This window comes from Sorex fumeus, unplaced genomic scaffold (assembly GCF_029834395.1).
Source record: "Sorex fumeus unplaced genomic scaffold, SorFum_2.1 ptg000044l, whole genome shotgun sequence".
Taxonomy (NCBI): Eukaryota; Metazoa; Chordata; class Mammalia; order Eulipotyphla; family Soricidae; genus Sorex; species Sorex fumeus.
This window is the reverse complement of record NW_026606101.1, coordinates 66,982,405-67,007,668: the sequence shown is the minus strand read 5'-3', so window position 1 is coordinate 67,007,668 and position 25,264 is coordinate 66,982,405. Positions and strand designations below refer to the sequence as shown.

The following is a 25,264-nucleotide window of genomic DNA, read 5'->3' as shown; positions in this document are numbered from 1 at the left end:
CCACAATGGCAGAGCCTGGCAAGCTCCCCGTGGGGTATTCATCAATATGCCAAAACCAGTAACTATAACAGGTCTCATTCCCCTGACCTTAAAAGACCCTCAAATTGTTGAGAAAGACGAGTAAGGAGAGGCTGCTAAAATCTTAGGGCTGGGACAAATACAGAAGTTACTGGCGCCCACTTGAGTAAATCGATGAACAACGAGATGACAGTGATACAGTGATACAGTGAAATTTTGCATGCGATTTCTTTACTCTTGTGTTTTGCCTGGATAAAGATGGGACTGTAAATCTTTAGGACCCCCTCTGTGTAGTCACTGTCCTACCATCCCTAAATGTGTCCTGAAAGTTGTCCTGCCAATGAACACACCAGTCTAAAATCAGCCCAGTCATGGGTTAGGGTTTGGGATGGAAGCATCCAAAATATGGTGGTGGGAAGGTGTAATAGATGGGATTGGTGTTCAAATATTAAATGTAATCAAATATTTTGAACTTTATAAAAATCAAATTTAAAAAATAAAAAATAAAATGAAAACAGTCAGGCTGACATCTAGACCTATCTTGGTTCATTCACCAAGTCAGGTACTTTGATGAAGTGTTACAAACCCAGGTTCCATCTTAACTTGTCGTATCCTGGGGGGAAATGGTATGAAAGGACCAGAGAGATGGTACAGTGGGTACATCTTGCACCTGGCCAACCCTGGCTTAATACCGGTCACCATATATGGTTCCCTGAGTACCACCAGAACTGACACCTCAGCACAGAGCCAGGAGTAAGGCCTGAATACCACCAGATACTCCCATGCCCTCCATTACCCCCCACCCAAAAAAAAAGCTGTGGGTAAATGGGGGGGGGCTGGGTGGAAGGAAATGAGTTTAAGATTAGTTTAAGAAGCTTGATAAGTTTAGAATAGCCAAGATAAGTACCAGGAGGTTTACTCCATGGCTTGGAGCCTAGCTGCACACACTAGGGAGAAAGGCAGCTCAAATAGAGAAGGGAGCACCAAATAAAGGGTGTTGGGAGGATCCTCCCAGGATGAGAGATCCGCACTGAGAGTAGACTGTGGACTGAACATGATTGACACTCAATGCCTCTGTTGTAAACCACAGCACCCAAAAGGAGAGAGAGAACAAAAGGGAATGCCCTGTCACAGAAGCAGGGTGGGATGGGGGGGTAGGGGATGGGAGGGATACTGGGATCAGTGGTGGTGGAGAATGGGCACTGGTGGAGGGATGGGTGTTTGATCATTGTATAACTGACACCCAAGCACAAAAATTTGTAAGTCTACAACTGTACCTCATGGTGTTTCACTAATAAAAATTAAAAAAAGAGGTTTGGTAAGTTTAATAAGTATAAAACTCTTGAGTGTTTTCTAAATATATTGATGAACTCACAGAATCATTTGCAAATATTTAAACAAATGTATTTATTTGATAGAACGGCCATTAAAAAAATCACAGGCTAGACATATTAAATAATAGATATTCACTTTCTCATTTTTACAGGCTTGAATCCAAAATCAATGTGCCGGGGGGGGGAGTGTTTTCTCTATCCTTGGTATAAGATAGTCACCTTCTCTCTGTCTTCACATGGTCTTCCTCTGTATGACTGTGTTCTGTTAAAAATTCTAAAGAGACACAGACCAGATGCTATTCTTAGGAGTTATTCTTCAGAGACATAGACCAAATGCTATTGAAATTTATATGAAGTAATTAAACCCCCAAATTGCTAAAGCAATCCTAGGGAAAAAAGGTACTTTTCCCAACTTTATATTATAAAGTTACACTAATCAAGGCAGTGTGGTACTGGAATAAAGATAGACTTTCAGACCAATGAAATCAGACTTACTGCCTTTTAAGTAGACACTAGTGGGGGTGGGAGGGCATAGAGTGATAATATAGTGGAAAAATTTTTAATACCCTCCCAGTTATCATCACTAGGATGTTTCTACCTGGTTAATACCACCATCGTCACACATCTGACATCTTGACATCTTTGTCATCTTGACATCTCCTCGGCATTCCTTCTCACTATGTCACACAAATAGTTCTAAATAAACCTCTTTGCTCACATTTTTATCAACGAAAACTTTATAATTATAAGCTATAAAAGCAGTGGTACATTAAGACCAGTCAGTAGTGGCAAACTCACATGACCACAGAGACCATGACAGGCGTCTGAGAGGCAGAACCATGTGACTTGCACATGTCTGATTCTCCTCTGGAAGACATGCTTGTTCCCTAGATTCTTTCCCACTTACTGGTTCCATGTTGGGATAAGAGTCCAATCTTACCTCCACCAAAAAGCTCTTAGAAACAATAGACTTGTATAGTAAAGTTTCAGGCTATAAAATCAATACCCAAAAGTCCATGGCTTTCCTATACACAAACAGTGAGAGAGAGGAAAGCTACATGAAAAAAAACAATCCGGTTCACAATTGTGCCCTAGAAAATCAAGTACCTAGGAATCAGCTTAACTAAGGAAGTAAAGGACCTGTACAAAGAAAACTACAAAACGCTACTTCAGGAAATAAAAGAGGACATGAGGAAATGGAAAGATATCCCCTGCTCATGGATCGGGAGACTTAACATTGTCAAAATGGCAATACTACTGAAAGCATTGTATAAATTCAATGCAATCCCTATAAGGATACCCATGACATTCTTCAAAGAAATGGAGCAAACACTCCTGAAATTTATATGGAACAATAAGCCCCCGCGAATAGCTAAAGCAATTCTTGGGGAAAAGAAAATGGGAGGAATCAATCTCCCTAACTTCAAACTCTACTACAAAGCAGTAATAATTAAAACAGCATGGTACTGGAACAAAGGCAGAACTGAAGACCAATGGAACAGGGTTGAATACACTGACATCTCCCCTCAATCATATGATCATCTAATCTTTGATAAAGGTGCAAGAAATGTGAAGTGGAGTAAGGAAAGCCTCTTTAACAAATTGTGCTGGCATCACTGAACAGCTACATGCAAAAAAGTGGGCTCAGAACTCTGCCTAACACCATGTACAAAAGTAAGATCAAAATGGATTAAAGACCTCAACATCAGACCAGACACCATAAGGTACATTGAAGACAAAGTTGGCAAAACCCTCCATGACATTGAGTCTAATGGTATTTTCAAAGATGCCACGCCACTGGCCGAGCAAGTGAAAACAGAGATAGATAAATGGGACTATCTTAAATTAAGAAGCTTCTGCACCTCCAAAGAAACAGTGACCAAAATGCAAAGAAAGTCTACAGAATGGGAAAGGATATTTGCCGAATACACATCTGACAAGGGGTTGATATCAAGGATATACAAAATACTGGTTGAACTCCACAAGAAGAAAACATCCAACCCCATCCAAAAATGGGGCAATGAAATGAACAGAACATTTCTCAAAGAAGAAATCCGAATGGCAAAAAAGCACATGAGAAAATGCTCTACATCATTAATCATCAGGGAGATTCAGATCAAAACCACAATGAGATACCATCTCACACCTCAGAGACTGGTCCACATTCAAAAGAACAAAAGCAACCGTTGCTGGCGCTGATGTAGCGAGAAAGGGACACTCCTTCATTGTTGGTGGGAATGCCGACTAGTTCAGCCCTTTTGGAAAACAGTATGGACGATTCTCAAAAAATTAGAAATTGAGCTCCCATTTGACCCAGCGATACCACTCCTGGGAATATATCCCAGAGAGGCAAAAATGTGTAGTCGAAGAGACATCTGCACTTGTTTGTTCATTGCAGCACTCTTTACAGTAGCCAGAAACTGGAAGAGACCTGAGTGCCCAAGAACAGATGACTGGTTAAAGAAACTTTGGTACATCTACACAATGGAGTACTATGTGGCTCTTAGAAAAGATGAAGTCATGAAATTTACATACAAGTGGTACAATATGGAAAGTATCATGCTAAGCGAGATGAGTCAGAAAGAGAGGGATAGACATAGAAAGATTGCATTCATCTGGGGGATATAAAGTAACAAAATATGAGATTAATACCCAAGAATAGCTGAGATCAACACCAGGAGGATTACTCCATAGCTTAGAGGCCAGCCGGGTATTCTAGGGCAAAGGGCAGTTCAGATAGAGAAGGGAGCACCAAATAAAGGGTGTTTGGAGGATCCTCCCAGGAGGGGAGATGCATGTTGAAAGTAGACTATGGATTGAACATGTTTGCCACTCAATGCCTCTTTTGCAGACCACAACACCCAAAAGGAGAGAGAGAACAAAAGGGAATGCCCTGCCACAGAGGCGGGGGGGGGGGGCAGATATTATCCATGGTGGTGGAAAATGGGCACTGGTGGAGGGATGGGTATTTGATCATTGTATGACCGAAACCCAAGCACAAAGATTTGTAAATCTACAACTGTACCCCATGGTTCTTCACTAATAAAAAAAAAGAGTCCAATCTTGCAAAATGCTCTAACTCTAGGAAAGAAGCTGAAATTATTGGGGCTTTTTTATGTTAAATATACCATCATTGGCATTTGGCAACCAGTTGTAACTTTATTTTTAACTTTTAGTTTTACAAACTGAAGCTGTGATTTGGATTCATTCAGTCGAAGGGCTACTAGTTTCAACTTCTGACTTAGTGATTCCCTTTCATTTAAATCATAAACTATTTTACATAGTACTGATCTATCATTCAGTACATCTATGTAGAATGTATATAAATGTTACCAACCCAACTCTATACAGCCCTTACTTTAACAGTGACTTCATTTTTAACTCTAACCTTGCAGGTTATCTTAGGTTATTACTGTGTTTTGATGGGGGCCTCCAGCTGGTAGTTTGCCTGTTGCTTCTCAACTACATTTCCTCTAATTTCTGTGCCATAAGCTGAATACCTGCAGACAGCAGAGGTGCAGAGAAAGGGGTAAAAGCTACTGTTCATGCTCTCATCTGATGCCTCAAGGATGAGCTGACAGGGGCTGGAGCAATAGAACAGCAGGTAGGGCATTTGCCTTGCACACAGCCAACCTTAGTTTGAACCCTGGCACCCTATGTGATCTCCTGACCCCACCAGGAGTGAGCCCTGATTACCACCAGGCATGGCCCAAAAACAAACTAACAAAGGGAAGGGATAAGCAGTCAGTCACACTAAGAGTTAAGAGCTTCTCAAGGGATACAGAGATGCAAGGAGGTCAGAATTTGGTTGATTCATAAAAAACAAAAACAGGCTTCATTTGACTCTGGTATCCAAAGTAAAACTGAGAATGACACTAGATAGTCACAGAGATTGGGCAAGGACACACCATAAAAGGCTCTAATAGGCCAAGTCCTTTCTCAAAAGTGTAGGTTTATTCTCAGAATAAGGCCACCCCTGAAAAGCTGAGGGCAGAGTCCTGTGATGAGAGTACCCTGTAATATTTTTAAAGATTACAAGTTTCATATCTCTTAGATTTCCAAATACTGTTTGAAGTCAAACAGCATAAAATGTTGTAGAAAGTAAGGAAAGTAAAGCACTCATAGCACTAATTACTCATTAATTTGTGTTATTAAGAATAGAACATATGGGGCTGGAGCGGTAATACAGTGGAGAGGGTGCTTGCCTTGCATGGGTTCAATCCCCATTATCCCATATGGTCCCTCGAGCACTGCCAGGAGTGATTCTGGATGCAGATCCAGGAGTAACCCCTGAGCATTGCCCCGATGTAACTCAAAAAGCCAAAAAAAAAGAATGTAATACATCTAGTTGCTGTACAACTCTCAAGATGGATGAATCTGTTGATTTCAACAGAGAAGACAAGTATAGATGTTGTGAGGACTCAGAAATTTTGATTAAATTTACTGAATTCAAATTAAATGTCTACTACTAATAAGAGAGCAAAGCTCATACTAAGGAAGAAACAGGAAAAAATTATACAAGTTATATTATAGGGGGGTTACTGCTGGAGTGATAGCACAGCGGGTAGGGCGTTCGCCTTACACGCGGCCAACATGGCCGACCCGAGTTCGATTCCTCCGCCCCTCTCGGAGAGCCCGGCAAGCTACCGAGAGTATTCCATATGCCAGACACAGTAACAACAAAGTCTCCAATGGAGATGTTACTGGGCCCGCTCGAGCAAATCGACGATCAACGGGAGGGCCTTTACCTTTACCTTTACCTTACTAACAATACTTGAAACAGACTTGCAGCTGTAGATGTGAAAATGTGAAGGAGGGTTCATATTACATCACTACATATCTGAAGGTAAAAAAACTTTGATAGATGCATCTTCCAAAAATAGCCATTGGTTTCCTAACCAACAGCAAGGGTTGAACAGAACTAATGACAAACAGCTTTGGCCTCCTTTTTCCAGTGTTTCACAAAGACAAAGGGCACAGGAACAGCCAAGAAATAGGGCATCTGCAATTGAGAGCATGCTAACCAAAACAAGCATCCAAACCATCACAGTAACTAGCAGAATCTGCTCCCTCCTTAAGTACTTAAGCACTTTTAAATCAGTGACCCTCCTTAAGTACTTAAGCACTTTTAAATCAGTGGCTCTCAAATTTCAGCATCCATCATAAATACCCAGTGAGCTTGTTAAAGCTCAGACTACTGCTCCCCAGCCCCACTGAATCTGATTATAGGTTTGGGACAGAGCCTGAGAATGTGCATTTCTGGCAAGTTCTCAGATAATACTGATGCTGCTAACCCAGGGTCATCTCTTTAGAGAAAGTATCACCAAAAATTTTTTTCTCCAGATATCCCAGTATTCCTCCCTTTACTGGGTACATTTTGTTTCCTTTTCTTCTATGTAGTTTAGGAATACACTTTTCTAATCAATTATTTTTAAATACCTCTATAAAAACAGAATCTCTATATTTCTGTTTTTCATTGGCTTCCCCTTTTATTTAAAATTGTTTCTGTTAGGGGGCAGACATGATAGAATGGACACATCAGTGAGTAACCAACTTCTGGTGTACTTCATTTCTAGCAAGTAGAAGAGGACTAAGAAATGAGCATATCTCACTAATTATAAGTCTTAAAATCTGACATTTTTGCATTCATTAAACTCTAGCTGCCAGGTGGACTGTGCCACATGCTTTAGGCATTTCTCTCTGATAAGCTAGAAAAAGGTCAAAAACAAAGTTGGCGGAGGCTGAAGCAATAGCACAACGGGTAGGGCGTTTGCCTTGCACACGGCCAACCTGGTTTCAATTCCCAGCATCCCTGCATCCCTGAGCACCGCCAGAGGTAATTCCTGAGCACAGAGCCAGGAGTAACCCCTGTGCATTGCCGGGTGTGACCCAAAAAGCAAAAAAATATATTAAAAAATAAAATTAGCCTGGCAAGCTACCGAGAATATCTCAGCCGCACGGCAGAGCCTGGCAAGCTCCCCGTGACGTATTCGATATGCCAGACACAGTAACAACAAAGTCTCCAATGGAGACGTTACTGGGACCGCTCGAGCAAAATTAAATTTAAAAAAAAAGTTGGCAAAACCCTCCATAACATTGAAGCTAATGGTATCTTCAAAGATGTCACACCACTGGCCGAGCAAGTGAAAACAGATAGATAAATGGTACTATCTTAAACTAAGAAGCTTCTGCACATCAAAAGAAACAGTGACCAAAATACAAAGAGAGTCTACAGAATGGGAAAGGATATTCGCCGAATACACATCTGACAAGGGGTTGATATCAAGGATATATAAAGTACTGATTGAACTCCTCAAGAAGAAAACATCCAACCCCATCCAAAAATGGGGCAATGAAATGAACAGAAACTTTCTCAAAGAAGAAATCCGAATGGCAAAAAGGCACACGAGAAAATGCTCTACATCATTAATCATCAGGGAGATGCAGATCAAAACCACAATGAGATACCATCTCACACCTCAGAGACTGGCCCACATCCAAAAGAACAAAAGCAACCAGTGTTGGCGCAGATGTGGCGAGAAGGGGACCCTCCTTCACTGCTGGTGGGAATGCCGACTGGTTCAGCCCTTTTGGAAAACAGTATGGATGATTCTCAAAAAATTAGAAATTGAGCACCCAGCAATACCACTCCTGGGAATATATCCCAGAGAGGCAAAAATGTATAGTCAAAGTGACATCTGCACTTGTTTATTCATTGCAGCACTCTTTACAATAGCCAGAATCTGGAAAAAACCTGAGTACCCAAGAGCAGATGACTGGTTAAAGAAACTTTGGTACATCTACACAATGGAGTACTATGTAGCTTTAGAAAAGATGAAGTCACAAAATTTACATACAAGTGGTACTACATGGAAAGTATCATGCTAAGCGAGATGAGCCAGAAAGAGAGGGATAGACATAAAAAAAATTGTATTCATCTGGGGGACATAAAGTAACAAAATAGAAGATTAATACCCAAGAATAGCTGAGATCAGTACCAGAAGGATTACTCCATGGCTTAGAGGCCAGCCGGGCATGCTAGGGGAAAGGGCAGCGCAGATAGAGAAGGGAGCACCAAACAAAGGGTGATGGGAGGATCCTCCCAGGATGGGAGATGCATGTTGAAAGTAGACTATGGGCTGAACATGATTGCCACTCAATGCCTCTTTTGCAGACCACAACACCCAAAAGGAAAGAGAGAACAAAAGGGAATGCCCTGCCACAGAGGCAGGGTGGGATGGGGGACATGGGGGGTGGGAGGGATACTGGGACCCATGGTGGTGGAAAACGGGCACTGGTGGAGAGATGGGTATTTGATCATTGTATAACTGAAACTCAAGCACAAAAATTTATAAGTCTACAACTGTACTTCATGGTGTTTCACTAATAAAAAAATTTTTTTAAATGGTCAAAAAAAGAAGTGTGTGATGTCCATGTGAAGCTCCTGTACCCTACAGACCTCACCCTGGACTGGAAGGATGAAGCAATAGTTGCATCTCTGCAACAGACACAAAGGCAAAGCTCCAATCTAGTGCTCAGCTCTGAACCACAGAGCCAGACTCCACTAAACGCACAGGCTCCTGAAAGTTTCTATTTCTAACTAGATTAGGATTCTCCTTTGAGACATTTTCTCTAGATAGTCTGTCTACTGTGGATAAACACAGCAAGATCAGCTTCAAATGGGACCCTAGTCCCTCAGACATTCTCAGGCATCAGTCATAGTTCTGACCAGGACCTGCTCACTTTCCAGGAATCTCCAACCGCCTCTGTGCCCAATGCTGAACCCTTCAGCAGCATCACTGGTTTTATTACTCAGACAAAACACATGGAGGCACACAATGGCTAGTCGCACACAATGGCTATCACTCATGCACGCGTACCCATTCCAAAACTGTGTTACAAACTTCTAGGCATAAGGTTTTAGACATCAGGTTTAACAGGAGTCTATTACCATATGCACAAACTACTTTGGAAAATTTAAATAAATTTTAATTAATTCTGATGCCTCAAGGATAAGCTGACATCTGCCTTCTCTACAGTCAAGCAATTTTGGAGCTAGTTAGTTATTGTTAACTGAACTGCAACCTGTAGTTTCATAATGTCCGTTACTAATTTCTTCTAGAATATTTTTACACAGACTAATCTAAGTGCAAAGTAGCCAAAGAGAGTCTAAACAAATGGTATCTATTTGCCTAAAAACAGAAAAATCTCGGGGTACTGATCCAGGTTCCTGGTAAAAGATTACCACTGTCTGCAGAACCCACATGCCAGACATCTTATCTTGCATTTGATCCTCACCACCAACAACATTATGAGATGTCTGTCATCATCAACAACGCAGATTCTGGAGCTGTGACCGGTCGGATGACTCAAGCCAGTAGGAAAGGGGACCGGACCAAGCCTGTTTATGCAGAGCGCTACCCTTCTGCTAACATTAAGTTTATTTTCCTCTAGTCTCAGAAAGCACCTCATTTTTCAGAGCCCCATAATACACGACAAACCACATGAGATTTCACAGCTTAAAATATTTTTGGTAATAATAAATGATTAAATGTGCATTGATTTCTGAACTGTTATTTAGTAATTTTAATTTTTTAATGTATTGACTCCAAATAATAGCTAGGTTTGGGGGATTTTTTGAGGGTCTTGTTTTTTGGGGTTTTTTTTTTGCCTTTTCTTATAGGTTCCTCGTGTCCTGATGACTGTAATTAACATTTACATGTAATGCAAAAATCAAGAATAGGAATATGGTCCTTAGGAATTAGTGGTATGGAATGTCACAAGGCTGGGCCCAGGCTGTGCCTGATAACCTGAATAACCTAAACATCCAGACACCAGAAGATACTCATCTCAACATCCTAAGACCTGTTTTACCTCCCCGCCTGCTTTAAACTCAGTAAAAATAAACAAAGTTGACCCACCCCATTTTGTTAAAAGGGGAAAGGTAAAATACTACCGGGGTCTGAAAGATTCTTTCTAGAATCTGTCTAGAAAGATTCTGTCTGAAAAGATTCTTTCTCTAGAATCCTGTTTAAGAAAACCATGAGGCCCATCACAGACTTTCATCAGTCCTGAATTTCCCAGGCACTTTCTCAGTGACAGAGGTGGGTAAAGAATCTGCCGCCTCTGTTCCTGCTTTCACATACAACAGCCAAGGAACCACCACTGGCAACTTAGGTTAAGGACAGATCCCTAATTAAATTGGTCCCAGAATTTTCTGACAGCAAACAGGAAGAAGACACTGTCCACAGTACGTAAATTAATAGTATAAACCTATAAACAAATTTGCATGAAGATAACACAGAGACACAGAAAATTCAATCCTGACATTGTCCAGGCTCTTGAATCCTACAGCCTTAGAGCTATCTACCTCAGACTTTTCAGCTAGAGGAGTCTAGGAGGGTTTTTTGAGTTTTGGTTGTTTGGGGAAGGGTAAAGGAGAGGGGTCACACCTAGTACTCTGGGTTTACTCCTGGCTCTGTGCTCAGTGATCACTCCTGGTGAGGCTCAGGGGTGAGTATGACCTCAAAACGAGTGATCTTGGTTTTCTTTCACGTAAAATTAAGTATGTTTTTACAAGAACTCTATAAACCACAAATCTTCGTGTGATTTAGTTGGATTCTCTGGAATACACTGTATCATTGCATCACTGTCATCCCATTGTTCATCTTTTTGCCCAAGCAGGCACCAGTAATGTCTCCATTCGTCTCAGCCCTGAGATTTTAGCAGCCTCTCATTACTCGTCCTTCCCAGCGGTGGCGTATTGGAGGCTCCTTCAGGGTCAGGGGAATGAGACCCGTTATTGTTACTGTTTAGGGCATATCGAATACACCCCGGGGAGCTTGCCAGGCTCTGCCGTGTGGGTGGGATACTCTCAGTAGTTTGCTGGCTCTCCGAGAAGGGAGACTACAAAGAACGCAAATTTAAATTTGAGAGGGTGAGGTATGCTCCAGACATTCAGGAAGTAGTGAGACCTAGGAACAAAAGACTTTCTGTTCAAACCTGCCTCCAGTTCACAGAATAAAAGAGGAACTGTCTACATTAACAGAACTTGGGCATCCTCTGCATCTGCACTCAGTGTGTCTGTTGTAAACACTTGACTGTTTATTCTGCCATCTGGCCCTCAGTCCCTGCTTTCCAGAGTTTTGACTGCCACAATCCTTGTAGCCGCCCACACTTTTGAAAGGTTCCTCTCCAAGCAGCTTTAAGCTAACCAGATTCTCAGAAGAACTGACCTCTCCAGGCATTTCCTAGCCCACAGTCCTGAGAGACTCTGATTGGTCCACTTCTCTTTACCTGCAGCATGACTGGTTGCTGACCAAATGGTTGCTTTGTAAAGCAGAGAACATTTCTGATCCAATCAGCTGTGGACAGGGTAGGATCTCTTGCTTTTACTTAGAAAGAACTGTGAGCATGGCAGTACACAGAATTTAAGGGCTCTAGAGTGCTTGCTCTCTATTGCATGCTCAATATTTGCTATTTTTTACAGAAAATATGCCTCCTTCTTCTTGGGAGATGTGTGCGTGTGTGTGTGTGTGTGTGTGTGTGTGTGTGTGTGTGTAAAAACGAGTCCCTTCTTCGATAAGAGCATCATCTGGAAATGTTACTATATGGATAATAAAATAAGATTAAAATAATTTTAATAATTTGGGACTGGAGAGATAGTACAGTGGGTAGAGTGCTTACCTTTAATGCAGCCAACATGTGGTTCCATCCCTGGCATCCCATATGGTACCCCCAGCACCTCCAGGAGTAATTCCTGAGTGTAGAGCCCAGAGTAACCACTGAGCATCGCTGGGTGTGGCCCCAACAGCAATAAACAATAAAAGAAACCTTTAAAATTTAAAAAAAATAAGTTTAATAATGTAATTGATGCCATTTTCCCCAGAATCTTCTGGTATTTTGAAACTTCTCTCAGGATCTAGACCTCAGAAACAGGTCAACATGCTATGATCTTGACTTTCTGCTTCAAAAGGCCTATTTCAGTGACATCGACCTGGATCTCATGCACTGAGCGAGGAAACAAGCACCCCTGGCAGTGGGAGCTGGTTTCAGACTGTCAGCCTTGCCTTGATTTTGCTAGAAGCTGGCACAGCACCAGCATCCACAGACAGGTCAGGGTGTTCTCCTATTAATCATGAATAAAGTTCACAGAACATCAATATCAGACAAAGTCATCATAAAACCATAACGGGCCAATACAAAAACAAGATCACTCCGCAAGCAAGTCTAAAGACAGTCAAAACAGAAACCATGTTCAAACCACAAAAATAGCCAACATCCTTCTGCCCCAGCAAATATGAGTGGCAGCAACTTCTTTATCAGTTACAGCTTTAGCTTCTATCTAGTCTTCCCTTCTTCTAGATAAATGTATTAAGATTCCTAATCATAGGGGCCAGGGATGTAGCTAAGCAACGAAGTGTACTGCTTTGTTGCAGGACCCTTGCATGCAGGAACCTGGGGTGGATCCTTGTTGTCACAGAAAAAAGAAAATATTTTTAAATCCAACCATATAATAACCCTACTTCCTGACAGCATCCAATCCAGATCAAAACCCTATTTCCTTTAGCCTTTTCAAAAATTTTTAATACAACTCCAAATTTTTTAAGTTCTTTGTAACTCCCTCTTACTAACTACACTTCTTTTTTTTTCTTTTTGAGTCACACCCATCGATGCACAGAGGTTACTCCTGGCCCATGCACTCAGGAATTACTCCTGGCAGTGCTTGGGGGACCATATGTGATGCTGGGAATTGAAACCGGGTTGACCACATGCAAGGCAAATGCCCTACCCGCTGTGCTATTCCTCCAGTCCCTACACCTCATTTCTTTTTCCTCACTGTATAAACCAAATTTGTTCAAATACAGGTATATTCATGTTGGTCTTAGGTGCGGACACTGATATTCTCTATTTTGAAGTTGTCGGATGACATAAACAAAAATGTTTGAAAGAATATATCATTCAAAGATCATTTTTCCAACCCTCACCAAGAGAAGAATGCATAACATTCCATAATCTGAGAACAGAGAAGGAGAAGATGAAAAGAAATGCACTGATTATGCTTCTGAAAAACAAATACATTCTACAGGAGTATGGAGACATCATGAACAATTATTGCAATCACAAAGTGGAAACGAAAATACTTCAACTATGATGGGCCCCTGAAAGTGTTATCAATGCCATCAGCCATCTACTCTCTCCTACACCAAGCCAAGCCAAGTATTTTGGAAGCAATGCCCACTGAAAAGTTCCCAGACAAATTTGGGAAAGTAAAGAAAGGATTTGTATTCAGTTCTGAGATAGAACTCAGGAACTTCCCATCATCACGCACCAAAGCTCTCCATCTGGGTGGGTCTTATAGAGGTTTCATCACATAGGTATAATTGGTTAAATTATTGGTGATTGGAGATTGAACTCAATCTCATGCCTGGTGTTTGGGCTAAAGAAAGAAACCTAAAATTTTAAAGTTTCTTAACAAAGATTGGTCTTTCTGGTGCTATCCTCTACCCCAAACTAAGAACTCTTTAAGAGTAGCCTTCATATAAACTCTAGGATGGTTGAAAGAACTTATTATGACTCACAAAAGATGTGACTACCACCACAATCACTAGGAAAATCTCAAGCACTTTAGAACCCTTGTGTCAAAACAAGGCCAAGAATCAAATATATATTTCTTACTTTACCAATAATAGCACAATGCACAGAATGCCCAACTCTCTAGGGGCAACTAAGTAGAGTAGGTTTCGTAGGGAGAGGCAAGGAACATACTTAAAGCTTCGTGTTTGAGATAAAGAAACCTATCTACAATCTTTATGCACCTGATGGAAATGAGAAAGTCAACAGATCTCAGGATGAGTAACACTAGAATTTCCACATTTTCCAAGTTTTGGCATGGAAAGAGAAAGAAAATAAGACTCCTGAACTATGATGACTTCCATTAATTGAAATTACATGTCTAGTCCTGGCTAGAATAAAAGTTCAAATTAACAATTAAATTTTGTTTTGGACAAATTTTTTTTTGGCCTTCATTTTGGGGCACCTGGGTTTCTTTAATAAGATCAACTCACAATTTTTGTCTTTACCTACTCTAGACTGTTGAACACAAGCACCTAATGTCCACAATACCTGTCAGTTCCCATCATCTACACCAAATTGCTGAAATATTGAAGCCATCAGTTATTTGTCATTGACCCATGAGTGTATCACAGTGCAGGTTTAACAGTGGTCCAGAAACAGCCATAATAGCTGTACATCCTCTGGAAAATTATTTAATTACTTTGATTTGAGAAAATTAAAATTCAGAATCCTTCTGGAAAAAATAAGCTTTTTCTTTTTCACTAATTTATCAAAGACAAGTATTACATTAGTAACCATTATTAATTGTAGAATATTTTAAGGAAACATGTTTTTCTTTTTGTAGCTAAATACTAATCAGAACTAGGTTAACTAGATTCAACTACTCCTTTAATCCAAAGGATTCAGAGTAGTCCTTAGGGAACCTAATTTAATGACTAGATAAGGCAAATTTGTAATTAGCATATCAACTGCTTATATGGAATTAAGTCTTTCCAAAGTGCTTGAAGGTGCTTCAAACAGTTTATCTTAAGTAGACCAACTGTTCCCAAACTTGGTTCATCATCAGAATCATAAGTGGAACTTTTTAATAACAGAGATCCCGGGGTCCACCATAGAGATTCTGATTCTACGGGTTCTGGTGGGCTCTGGAATCTATATGTTTGAAAAAGCTTTCCAGAAAATTCTAGTGATTAGTCTGGTATGAGAATCATTGCTTTAAGAAAAAATTAACTAGACAATGAAAATTTCAATTTATTTAAATTCTCATAAATTCTGAAATGTGTTTTTCTTTTTTAAATAAGTGTATTGCTAGTGCTATGCTGCTATCCTTCAGAATGATCTGGGGAGTTAAGGAATGGGCTCAGGGAGTGAGGTTGAATGAGACAAATTTGGTCAAAAGCTGAGTCAAAAGCTGATAATTACTGAATCTGGGGCCAAGAACATCTGTTTTATTTTGGTTTTAATATTTTATTAGCTCTAATTTTTTATGTGTTTGAAACTTTCCATGACTAAAAGATATTTTTAAAAAGAAAACTAAACGAGAGACAAGAGAGAATAGGAGGCAAGGCACTCACCATGCAAGTGGCAACCCAAAAAAGGATAAACTAAAATAAGTGTGTGAACAATAAGTAGAGCATCCTGCTTCTCCATTTCCACAATTTCATTCCCCAATAATAACCATTATCAAAAATAACTCATATAGGAGCTGAAGACATAGTCCAGCCAGCAGATAGGGTACTTGCCTTGCGTGCGAATTACCTGGGTTTGATCCCGTATAGCCCATCTGGTCCCCTGAGCACCACCAGGAAAAGCTCCTGAGTACAGAGCCAGGAGTAACCCCTGAGCATTGCCAGGTGTGGCTCAAAACCAAAGGAGGAGGGAAAAATTTAATTGTATACTCTTCAGGATATTTTTCTGTGTACTCTAGGTGAGTCTCGGTATTTTCATTTCATCACTGTGTCAATTTTTGTGCCAGATTCTACAATGAAATTGATTTAGGGGGTGTACCTGAAAATTTTCACAGGAAAACATGACAATCACCTCTCTAGCCTTCTTCCCAGTTACCTTACTCCCACCGTTCCCTGTTTTACTCCCATAGCAAGCAAAAATGTATGGTGTGTATTGGCAAATGGAGGAGAGGGAGATGGGGGGGGAGTACCTTAAATTCTAATCCCACCTTTACAGGGCTATTACCCCATTTTCTTCACTGTCCACCAGACTGTGACAACTTTGATCTGTCCTTCTTTGGGAGAAACAAAGAATTAGAAAGCAGCCAGACTTTTCAGTTCAAATCCCAATTCTGTCACTTTCTATGTGGGTACTTTCTACTTTATTTAATCTTGTTGAACTTCAGCTTCCTTATCTGTGCCATGATACTCACAATAATTTCAGCTGCGAGACTGTATGATGACTAACTCTAGTCAAGTTTAATTTCTGCACCTTTTCCTAGAATCTTCTAAGTTCTTAGCTAACTATGAACTCACCAACTCTTACCTAATGAAACAAAATAAGTCAGTCTTCAGTTGTATTGCACTGAAATTTAATCAAAGTATTATTTCCTCTTTTTTAGGGGGGGGCCACTCCTGGCAGTTCTTAGGGGTTATTCCTGGCTCTGCACTCAGGATTTACTCCTGGCAATGTTCAGGGGGCCTTATGGGGTGCCAAGGGTTGAACCCAGGTGAGCTGAGTGCAAACGCCCTACCCACAGTACTATTGCTCCAGCACCTCACAGTATTTTTTTCAGCCTCCTCTCAACAAAAAGATACCTTCCCACTAGAGGATAAAATTGGGTTGACACGTGGTCAAATATGTGTATATCGATCCCAAACATTTTTTCTTAGAAGTCCATGTACCTATTTACCACCACCACCACCCTCCTAGGGCTTTAATTTTGTTTTAAACTCTCATGTCATTTCTTGCCTTTCAAATTATTTTGACATAATGATGCAGCATCTCCGAAATCAGTCTTTAAGGCATCAAAATTCTGCTGGCAACATATTTTCCAAAATTTGCTGGGTTGGTGTTCCCTGACACTCTATTCTACTTAACCTATAGATTTAGCTGCTAGTATTTATACATGTGTTTGTATATAGAGAAAGGAGGGGGTGGGCGGAGAAGAGAGAATGCTTCCAAATACTTGAGTCATCATCTGAATTTTACACTTATAAAGCAGACATATTGGGATATTTGATTCTATATATTTACAGGCAGTGAAACATAAACTTCTTCGTGCACAATGTAGCATGAGCACACACACAAACACATATATAAATCTCTTTGACCCTAACGTGTACCTACTTTGAAAAGTTTGTTAGAAGAACCAGCCTGGTAATAATTCACTGCACCTCATGTATAATAAGCAGAAATGTACCAGGCTTTATGATGAATTGCCAGGGTAACACAGGGACATCTTGTTTGCATTTCAATGCACCAAGTGTCAGATTCTTATTTCATTACTAGCCGGCACATTAGTGGACGGTTTTTAATTTCTTTTTTTTCCCCCTTTAGCAAAGTTCCATGGAGACCTCCTGCTTTTGCCACGTGCATAGGGAGCAAGGTTGCATTATTTTTAAATGCTATAGTGTCTGGGTCTTACTCGGAATGTTGCTGAATTAACAAAATAAATGATAGCATATTACCAGCACTTCTTTCTGACTTCTTTTAATACAAAATTTCTTTTGCTTTTATTAAAGTTGTTAAAGGGGACTGGAGGATTTGTGGCATCTTCTTCATAGTTTTAGAGAATCATTTTGGTTTTAAATTATGTTTTGTTTTTCTCTTACTCAAATTCATATTATTCCTTATTCCTTATACAAAAAAGGATGAGACGATACAAGCTGTTCTCAGGGAAAACATGGTCCTGAATTATACTGGATTCTCCTGGGAGCTGCATGATGCTTAGACCTCCCATTAAGTCCCCTAACCTCCCCCACACTCAAAGGCACTAAATGTGGGACTAAATGTGGATACGAAAATGGCTGAAGAGTTTTGTTTCATATTTCAGTTTTTCTAAAATTTTGAAGTAAATGTTCCCCCTACATCAGACATAATGGAACACTCTTTAGACCAATGATTCTCAAACTCTCGTATCACAGTCAGAGGGCCAGGTCAGAGAGGGAACCCCAAAGGCTGGAGTGTTTTGCCTGCAGGAGATCTGTGTGCAGTTTCAGGTAGCTCTTGATTTTGTTTGTTTGGGGGTCGTACCTGGCCATGCTCGAGGATTACTCCTGGCTCTGCTCTCACACCGACAGTGTTCAGGGGACCATATGAGATTCTGGGGATCGAGCCTAGGTCGGCCGCATGCAAGGCAAACACCCTTCCCACTGCGCTATATCCCAGACCCCAATGCCATTAGCTCTTGATATCTCCCACCTCCACCCAAGCACAGGGCCAGAAGCAGCCACACCACCATCAGCATGATCGTGTATCCCAAAACTAAAAGTAAATAGATAAACCAAAGATGACCAGATCCCACCTCCGGAGTTTCTGATTGAAAATATCTGGGAATTTTCATTTGTAGGAGTACTCCTGGTAAGGCTGATGAAGGTCAGGGAATACATATTGAGAACCTCTTCAGTGGATTATAAACCCAGTTCTATATATGACTTGAGCACTAACAAGTGTGACTCCAAAACCAGAAATAACAATAATAATAATAATAATAATAGAGTACATAATAAAAGCAATTTTCCCTAGAGTTATTATTAGGGAAAAAAATAAGGTACCAGATGCGAAGCTGAGCTAACACAGTAGGTGCTCAACAAATATTACTTCTTTTCCCTTCTTTTTCTCACAAGAGAAAGGAGAGATCTTAATAGTTCAATACTCCCCACAATGCAGGAATCTTTTCTGCCCCTCTCTAGTTACTGTTTCTTTTAAGGTTCAGAAACTTCATAGTTTGATGCAATCCGTTTATTTACCTTCACTTCCATCTGCTTGGCCAATGGCACTGTATCACTGAAATTACTTCTAGATTCAATGACAAGAAGTATTTTACCTATGTTTTCCACAATATAATTTATGTATTCTTGCCTTATGGACTGGAGAAATAGCACAGCAGGTAGGCATTTGCCTGGCACGCGGCCAACCCGGTTTCAATTCCTCCGCCCCTCTCAGAGAGCCTGGCAAGCTAGTGAGAGTATCCCGCCCAAAGGGCAAAGCCTGGCAAGCTACCCGTGACGTTTTTGATATGCCAAAAACAGTAACAAGTTCCACAATGGAGACGTTACTGGTGCCCGCTCGAACAAGTCAATGCATAACGTGAGGACAGTGCTACAGTGCTATATTCTTGCTTGATATCAAGGTCTTTAATCCATTTTTATTTTTGTGCATGGTGTTTGATAGGGTCTGAGTTAATTTTTTTTGCATGTGACCAATCAGTTTTCCCACCACCATTTTTTGAAGGTTTCCTTGCTCCACTTCATACTTTTTGCTCCTTTGTCAAAATGTCTAAATACCTGAGAATCTGTCTCTGGTTCCCAATTATATAGTATTCGTCTGAAAATCTGTCCTTATTCAAGTACCACACTATTTTGATTACTATAGCTTATAGTATAATTTAAAATTGGGGAAAGAGAAGCCTCCCATCTTCTTTTTCCCTAGGATTACTTTGACTATTCTGAGGTTTTTGTTACTTTAACATAAATTTCAACAGCATTAGATGTATGTCTATAAAAATGTCAAGGGTATTTCTATAGTGACTGCTCTGAATAGTACAATGTTTTGGGCAAGATCGTCACTTGTTTTTTAAGATAGTCATTTTGTGAATATTTAATCCTTCCAATCCATGAACAGGGAATGTGTTTATATTTCTTCATATCCTCTTTATTCTAGTAGTGGTTTATAGTCTTCATCAAACCTTTTATCACTTTTGTTAATCTGATTCCCAGGTATTTGATTTTCTAAGACACAATCATGAATGAGACTGATTTTTTAATTTTCACATTGTTTGCATACAGAAAACTCATGAATTTCTGTGCATTGATTTTTAAATAAAAGACCCAGATAATCAGCATAATTGCACCTCTTTTTCTCTTTTTGCTTTTTGGGCCACACCCAGCAATGCATAGGGGTTACTCCTGGCAATCAGGAATTACTCCTGGCATTGCTCAGAGGACCATATGGGATGCTGGGAATCAAACATGGGTCAGACGCGTGCAAGGCAAACACCCTACCCACTGTGCTATCACTCCAGACCCATAATTGCACCTCTTAAGCCCAGAAAAAGACCTAAAAAAGAAAAATAAGCATGAGGAAGGAAATAAAACTTAGAGCAAAAATTAATGAAACAGAAACTAAAAAATTAATTCAAAAGATCAATAAAACCAAGAGCTGATTCTTTGAAATGAAAAGCAAGATTACACACCATTAGGAAGACTAACAAAGATATTGACAAAACTCTAGTAAACCAAATCAGAAAAGAAAGGAGGGAGATTACAACAGATGGCAAGAAAATTCAAAGTATCATCATGAACTGTAGCATTGTAGCACAGTCCTCCCAGTGTTCATCAATTTGCTCGAGCGGACACCAGTAACATCTCCATTATGAGACCTGTTGTTACTAATTTTGGCATACCAAATACGTCATGAGAGCAAGATACTCTCGGTAGCTTGCCAGGCTCTATGAAAATCTTTATACTACAAAAATGGAGAAACAGAATAACCCAGAAGAGATGGATACATTTTTGAACTCCTACAACCTCCCACTGTAGAATCAGGAGGAACCAGCACCTGAATAGGCCAATTATTGTCCATGAAATTGAAGCATTAATCAAAACATCTACCCAAAAATCCAGGACCAGATGAGTTCACTGGTGAGTTCCAAATCTTTAAAGAAGACCCACCCACCAGAACTTTTCAGGCTCCTTAAGAAAGTTAAAGAAACAGTGAAGCTACCAATCAATTTTTGTGAGGCAAACATTACCCTGATACAAAAAGCAGACAGAGAGACCACACAAAAATAACATAGAACATAGAACATAACAATAGAACTGTATCCCTGGTGAAATAGGTACAAAGATCCTCAACAAAACATTAGCAAACAGAATCCAACAATACATCAGAAAGAACAATACATCATGACCAAGTATGTATCATCTCAGGGATGAAAAAAGGATGGCTTGATTTATGCAAGTCAGCAAACATAATACGCCATAGCAAAACAAGGAAAAATATAAATCATACAATCATGTAAACTGATGCAGAGACATTTGGCAAAGTCCAACACCTATTCGTGATTAAAAAAAAACTCTCAAAAAAATGGGTGTTGAAGGAACTTTCCTCAACATGTGGTAAAGCTATTTACCATAAACCCACAGTAAGCATCATACTCAAAGATGAAAAACTGAAAGTCTTCCCTCTAAGATCAGCAGAAGACAAGGATGCCCTTATTTAGCACCACTATTCAGTATAGTACTAGAAATCTTTGCCATAGCAAGTAGGCAGGAAGAGGTATTAGAGTCATCCATATTGAGTGATTCCTGAGTGCAGAGCCAAAGTAAATCCTGAGCACTGCTGGGTAAGGGCCAAAATAATCAAAACAAAAAAATCAAACTCAAATACCAATAATAATCACTGCCTCCCACAATATAGTATCTTTAATAATTTTTTAAACTCTCAATAAATTGGGCAAGGTGGATCATACTTCAGTATTATAAAGGCTATATATGAAAAACCCATAGCTATTATCACAAAATAATGAAAGAATGAAAGTTTTTCCTCTTAGATCAATAAAAATACAGGGTTATACACTCTCACCACACTTAATCAAAAGAGAGTTGGAAGTACAATAAATAACAATAGTGGTGGGGGGGGCTGGAGCAATAGTACATAGGGTAGGGCACATATCTTACACATGGTGGCCAATCAGGTTTGATTCCTGGCACCCCAGGTGGTCCTGTGAGCCCCACCAGGAATGATCCCTGAGTGCAGATCCAGGAATAATCCCTGAGCACCACTGGGGGTGGCCCAAAAAAACAAACAAAAAATTGGGAAAGGAAAAAATATTAAAATGATTCAAATTGAAAAAGAAGTAAAAATGATCTTAATTTGCAGTTGATATAATCCTATGGAGAGATTCCCATTACTATGAGCAGAGAGTAAGGGGAGGGGTGCAAAAATGCAGAGCAATAAAACCTTTAACTCAGAGAAGCAAAACCATGCTACAAGGAAGCAGCACCAGCAGCTGCCACCACCAACACCTGCAAACGGGCAACGAGCCAGCAGCCAACATGAAGGCTTGACTACTGAGCTGAAGAATTTTAGAAACCAAGAGAGAAGATCTTGACCCAGCATAGCCAGTTCTTTGTGGGTAATCTTTCGCCTGACATCACTAGGAAGAAATGAGGAAATGAAGAAATTGTTTGAGAAACATGTGAAGGCTGGTGAAGTCTTCATTCATAAGGATACGGGCCTTGGCTTTTTTCGTTAGGAAACACAAATTCTAGCAGTGGACAACATGGCATTCTGTGGAAAGCAGCTCCATGTGCGCTCTGCTAGTCATAGAGCATCCCTCACAGTCCAAAACCTTCCTCAGCATGTGTCCAACGAACTGCTGGAAGAAGCCTTTTCTGTGTGGTCATGTAGAGAGGGTGTGGTCACTGTGGATGGTCGAGGAAGGCCCTCTGGAACAGGCACTGCTGGATTCTCAGGGAAACCAGCTGCTTGGACAGCTCTGGACAGATGCAGTGAGGGCTCCTTCCTGCTAATCACATTGGCAAGGCCGGGGACTGTGGAGCCCCTGAACATAAATATGCCTTCTGCTTCTGTACCAGCTGGTACTCCAGTTCCTCCAGGACCTACCACTGTGATGTCAGGTGGAACCTTGCAATTGACCCCACCAATGACTGAGCGCTAAGCTGCTAAAATAGAAGAAACTGGGGCATTTGGAAGAACCCCTTCTGCACTGCATTCAACCATGCAGCTCCTAGAGCTGAATTTGCTCCAAACAAACGTCACTGATACTAATAAAATTGCATTGTCTAGTTTTCCTAAAACTTTCAGAGAAAAGAACTCTTTTTTGGACCAGCCAGAATTCTACCCTGGAAAGGTTTTTGGGGTTTCTCCCAATAGTTAGGTCTTCCCTGCCTGTAGTATTCTATCCAGGGAGTGTGATGGAGGTAGCAGACAAGGGAAGGGAAATCACTACAAAGCAATGCGGAGTGGTACACTGTTTCTGTGTGGTGTATTCCTGAAGTCTTATGTGATTGTTGAGCCTGGGGGAAACTATGACAAAATGAATCCAATTAGAGCCCTATTATTCATGATTATTCCATTTGTCCATCTTGTTCCATCTGCTTATTTATACTCTGCAACCCCAAAGACACTGCCACATGTACCACTAAAACCAAACATCCCCCATGACTTTAGCCCCATTGCTCAATTCCCTCCCAGGTAGACAATTCCAGAAATTGCCCACAGAGGTCACAGACAACATACATATGGTTTTGTTATATCCCTTATAATACCCTTTCATATCCTAAGGAAGATATTTTGGCTTGGAGGTTAAGAAATCTTGTGTTAACTTACCTTCACTACTTTCTTGATAAAGGAAAAGCCCAGGGATCACCCATTTTGTCTATGATGTTACTTGTTACAACTTTTCTTGATAGGCCAAGTACAATCTTCAAAATAGAATTGCTGTATGCTAAAGTAGCTCTTTGGCGTAACTATTTTAGGTAGTTATGCTGTTCATTTTTGTTAGTGTGCCATGTTTGATTTGGTCCTGATAATCTTGGAGTTTTTCTGAAATATGGAGCAATAAAGTAACATCAACTTATTAAAATACACTTTAAATCTATGAAAAAATAATAATCCTATAGAGAGGAAATTCTAAAAATTATACACACCAAAACATTTTATTAAATTTAAAAAATTAATCAAAAAATTCAGTAATACTGCAATATACAAAATCAATTCATCACATTTCTATATACTAACAATGCAATTTTTGAAAAAACAATAAACACATTTGCAAAAGCATCGAAAAATCATAAACAACCAAGATGGTTAAAAGTGTATACTCCCATCCTTCACGCCCTACCGAGGTCACCAGTTGCCCCCCATGAGCAGCTCTCCGGCACAGCCACAGCCCCAGAAGCACAAGGACTTAATGCAGAAAACCAGCAGCTTGGAGCAGAAAAGCGAACAGACTATGTGTTAAACCGCGCCATCATGCCTGCCCGGAGGGGAAACGGTGTTGCCCCATTCGCCCTCACCTCTCTGGAAAGAAAGATGGCGGCCACATGGGAGCCTTGTGGACAGCAGGTATGAGCCGGGGGGTGGGGGGCACGACTGAAACCTCATGGGACGGGGGGCATTCTAGCCCATCCTTCACGCCCTACCGAGGTCACCAGTTGCCCCCCACAAGCGGCTCTCCGGCACGGCCACGACTCCAGAGCACAGAAACCAGTCTCTTAATTATCTGACTCTCAGTAGAAATACTTCCAGGGTTAATAAGTAAAATAACAGAAATCCAAAACCGTGCGGCCGCTATTGCAGCTGCGTGACATCATTTAATTCTTGAACCCAGGTGTAGAAAGCAAATCATTTCACAACGCTTTTTCAGCATGGCTGATTTGGGGGGGAGGTAAACTCTAAATAATAGTGGTGCAATTTTTATCGAAACAATGAAGCTAGTCAAAGTAGATAGAGTGTTAACTAGAATTCATCTACCCCACAGGCATTGGGGGGGTGTGTGGGGGGGGGGGGTTATTGGGGTTCTTCATGGTGAAAAATAAGTATTGGTAAAGGGAAATGTGATTGATATTTGCATGACTGAGACCTAAACCTGAAAGCTTTGTAACTTTTCCCACAGTGATTCAATAAATAATTTTTTTTTAAAAAAGAGTATACTGTCACTGTCACTGTCCTCCAGTTGTTCATCGATTTGCACGAGCAGGCCCAGTAACGTCTCCATTGGAGACTTTGTTGTTACTGTGTTTGGCATGTTGAATACATCACGGGTAGCTTGCCAGGCTCTGCCGTGCAGGCGAGATACTCTCGGTAACTTGCCAGGCTCTCCGAGAGGGGTGGAGGAATCGAACTCGGGTCGACCATGTTGGCTGCATGCAAGGCAAATGCCCTACCGCTGTGCTATCACTCCAGCCCTAAGAAATATAATACAGAAATTAATAAAATTGATTACACGGCGCCAGGGGGCCAGTTGGTGGGTGTGACCCCTGCCTACTGGAATTTGGAGGATCTGGGTGGAAGATGCCCGGCCCCAGAAGTCTTGGAGATCTCGGCCCCGGAACCCGCGTGGCTTTGTCCCTCTGCCAGTACTTTCATGTGTGCGGAGAGTGGTCTCAGCATGGTGGTGGCTGGTCCTGGAGGTGTTC

The 25,264-nt window shown here is 40.7% G+C and overlaps 1 pseudogene; it reads left to right on the top strand.

Annotated features, from left to right (window-relative positions):
- The first annotated feature begins 22,044 nt into the window (after nt 1–22,044).
- LOC130030685 (non-POU domain-containing octamer-binding protein-like) lies at nt 22,045–22,782 on the top strand (annotated as a pseudogene).
- The last annotated feature ends 2,482 nt before the right edge of the window (nt 22,783–25,264 follow it).